Below are 4,091 nucleotides of genomic sequence, written 5' to 3'. Positions count from 1 at the left end.
AGTCAATGAAAGAAATCAAAACTGAGTAACTTAAATATTACAGAGCCACATATCACATCAGGGAGAGACAGAGGCAGACAGACAGAGAGAAAGACATCTAACAAAATACATTTCACAAAACACTACTCTCTTTGAAAGCCTCTCATACAAGCAAAAAATGTATCCCTATGGTCAAGAAAGTTAAGATTATTTTATACACTATATATCTTAATGTTGGTATATACTGAAGGCTCCAGATAAATGGAATGATAAAGAACTATGTTTCACTTGAAACAGAAAACCATTTTTACACACAACTACTGAAATTCACAGAAATTAGTACTTCACTATACCCATTTTGTGATAGAAATATAATTTTATCCAAAAGTCTAAAAGCCAAATTGGTGACACAATAGGGAAAAATACACTGTATCAATGAATCAATAAGCAGTAATTTGGAAATTATGGTGAAACCAGACTGCTCTAATTGGTCATATTATGCTATTTGATAAGATACTGCAATTAACTTCCAAGAATAAGTAGACTAGTTTTGATCCATACCCTGTCACACCACCTTGATCTGTTTTCCTCATACTTATCATAACATGGGTTATAATGTTATATGGTTACAGATGAGAACTGTGGAGTACACCTTTAATCCCAGCACTTGGGAAGGAGAGGACTAAGATCTCTGTGCATCCAAGGCCAGCCTGATCTTCATTGCAAACTCATGGTTGCCCAAGGCTGCACAATAAGGTTTTGTCTCAAAAAAGAAAAAAAATATTGTTATCGTCCACCCCACTCCAAGGTATCTGTATTTTATTTTATCTCTAGGAATGTAAATAGCATTAAAGTAGCATTTAGTGGCCAGTGAGATGGCTCAGAGAATAAAAACGCTTGTTGTCAAGCCCAAAAATCTGAGTTCAATCCCCAGAATCTAGACTATAGGAGAGACCAACACCTGCAAGTTCTTATTTGACCTTCACACACATGTCATGGCATGTGTGAATATGGATAGATAGATGATAGATAGATAGATAGATAGATAGATAGATAGATAGATAGATAGATAGATAGATATGTAGGTAGATAGATAGATAGATAGATAGATAGATAGATAGATAGATAGATAGATGTAAGAGGAAGACAAATTATTTTTAAGACCAAATTTCTCTTTTTGATGCATACTAGTTTCCCATTTAATGTTAACAAATTATTTGCACAGACCTAATTCTTTTCTCTTTGCTACCAAAGTAAAAAGAGCATATCCTATACTGTCTCCTGTTGACAGAGGTTTCTCTCCTACCTGGTCCTGCAGCCATTCATTTCCAAAGAGACACACAGAGGTCTACATTAATTATAAACTGGTTGGTCTATTAGCTCAGGCTTTTATTAACTAACTCTTACATATTAACTCGGAATTTTTGTCTGTGTTAGCCAAGTGGCTTTGTGCCTTTTATCAATGAGGCATTCTCATCTTGCTCCCTCTAGGTTTAAGTTACAACTACAGACTGAGCCTTTTCTCTTCCTAGAATTCTACTCTGGTCGCCCCCAACCTATACTTCCTGCCTAACTACTGGCCAATCGTGTTTTATTAAACCAATAAAAGTGATAAATCTTTACAGGGTACAAGACCATTGTCCCACAGTAGTCTCTGGTAACCTTAGTTATAAAGGGGATACTATGTTCTAATTTACTAGCTATGAAATCAAGAAAATCACTTAACTATTCTGTACTTCACTGTCCTTAGGAAGACTGAAGTTGTTAAGATAATGAACTACTGCTCTTTCGGCCATCTTCCCACACCGCCACCATGGTGCGCATGAACGTCCTGGCCGATGCTCTCAAAAGCATCAACAATGCAGAGAAGAGAGGCAAACGCCAGGTCCTCATCAGGCCCTGCTCCAAAGTCATCGTTCGGTTCCTAACCGTGATGATGAAGCACGGTTACATTGGTGAATTTGAAATCATTGACGACCACAGAGCTGGGAAGATCGTCGTGAACCTCACCGGCAGGTTGAACAAGTGTGGAGTGATAAGCCCTAGATTTGATGTGCAACTCAAAGACCTAGAAAAATGGAGAACAATCTGCTCCCATCCCGTCAGTTTGGCTTCATTGTACTGACCACCTCAGCTGGCATCATGGACCATGAAGAGGCAAGACGAAAGCACACAGGAGGGAAAATCCTGGGATTCTTTTTCTAGAGATGTAAAACATAAATAAAGAGCCTTTATGGACAAAAAAAAAAAGATAATGAACTACTATATATAAAACATATCCTATATAATAAGTATACCAGAAGGCTTAGCATGAACAATAAAGTGCTATAGGAATAAATAATTGACTTCGGATGTGATAAATACCGTACAAATTTAAATGCATTTTACTGTCTTTTCAGAGGCTTTAATAAACCTCTGTGCTATTAATATACCTCTGTGAGTCTGAAAACAGAGACATAGTTGGGAGCGTTGCAAAACAATCCCCAGACTGTCTTTCAAAGAATACATATTTCTATTTCTTAGAATGCCAGCATTCCCAGAAACACACTTTGGGAAGAAAAACTCAACTAGAATTCCTTCCTAAAGCAAACACATACAAAGACCAAACTCCACTAAACTCCCAGAACTCACAACTTCCTGTGAGTAAAACTGAGTGGAAATGACAGGTATCTATTATTCCTTCTTTCTTTAAATATTTATTCTTTGAAATTTTCATATTTATAAGAATTTTGTATTTTTATTTTCTTATTTTTATTATATTTACATTGTTAACCTCTTCCTTTTCCTTTCATTAATCATTGCCATGAATCTCCCTTGCTCTCTGTCAAATTCATGGTTATACATATATATACACAAAAATATCACCTAAATTCAAAATACAACTTACTCTGTCCAAATCATGCTACATGTGTTATATAAGCTTAGAGCTAACAACTAGTCAATGGATAACCAACTGGGAAGCTCTATCCTAGGGAAGAATATCTCTTCCATTTTCAGTATTTCCTACTTGTTCCTTATACAGTGTATTTTGATTGTACCCATCTACCATTACCTCCTTCCAATTTCCTTTAGTACCCTTGCCCTGCCTGTCCCCCAATTTCATGTGCTCTAGGTTTTGTTGTTGTTGTTGCTATTATTGTTAATAATCCCAAGTCCAATCAGTGCTAGCTATAGGTACATGGATGTGGGGCCATCTTCTAGGGCACAGTCAACTTACCAACAGCCATGACCCTTTAGGAAAGTGACGGTCTCTCCCCCAGAAGCTGACAGTATACAGTATATCTTTAGCTAGAAGTGGGTCCTCCTATAGATCAAAACAGATCAAATCCTGGGGACCAATAAAGGTGGCGACTATCAATAGGATACAGAAGAAAAATAGGAATCAAGGTGGAGCAATGAGGTATCAAGAAACATGAACTGAAGCAAAATTCAAAGTAATGAAGCTTTCAGTAATACCACCTCCCAGCCGTAGGCATTTCAGAATTTCCATATCTCCATCAACAAAATTCCAAGACACCATGTAGATAATATTCATACCAGTCATTGAGTGCTAACTAGGAAGCAGTCATTATGTTTAGTTATCTTACACTTAGTAATACTCATTTCTATGTCCATGCCTGTCATTCCAGTGTCACCAATAATACACATATAGACAAACAAGGTTTCTTTTTTTTTTTTTACTTATGTGTTGCAACATGAAACACCATGCATGATGGAGAACAATGGGGCCTCTCAGGCTCTCAGCAGTGGATATCAGAAAGACTGAAACTCAGGCCTGTGTTTAAGTAGTGGACAGTAGTTCATAGAAGAAGAATATTCTTCTAAATCTAAAACAGTAAGAAAATGGAGGTAATTTTGGAAAGATACTTTGCTCAGTCTAAATATGGGAGGGAGGGCCTTGGTCCTGCCTCAAAGTGATGTGATGTATCCATCATTGTTGACTCCCCATGGGAGGTCCTGTCCTTTCTGGGAAGTGGATGGGATGGTGGGGAGGTAAGAAAGGTGGGGGGGGAGTGGGGATGGCTGTGTGAAAGAAGAAAAGATTGTATTAGATAGAAGAGAGAGAGAGAGAGAGAGAGAGAGAGAGAGAGAGAGAGAGAGAGAGAGGGGGG

The 4,091-nt window shown here is 37.7% G+C and overlaps 1 pseudogene; it reads left to right on the top strand.

Moving 5' to 3' along the window:
• The first annotated feature begins 1,780 nt into the window (after positions 1-1,780).
• On the top strand, positions 1,781-2,222 carry LOC126503897 (40S ribosomal protein S15a-like; annotated as a pseudogene).
• The last annotated feature ends 1,869 nt before the right edge of the window (positions 2,223-4,091 follow it).

The sequence above is a fragment of the Alexandromys fortis genome, unplaced genomic scaffold (genome assembly GCF_014885135.2).
Source record: "Alexandromys fortis isolate MF-2015 unplaced genomic scaffold, M_Fortis_MF-2015_v1.1 scaffold_34, whole genome shotgun sequence".
NCBI classification, from domain to species: Eukaryota; Metazoa; Chordata; class Mammalia; order Rodentia; family Cricetidae; genus Alexandromys; species Alexandromys fortis.
The sequence above is the reverse complement of the archived record's forward strand: the minus strand, read 5'-3'. Positions and strand labels throughout refer to the sequence as shown.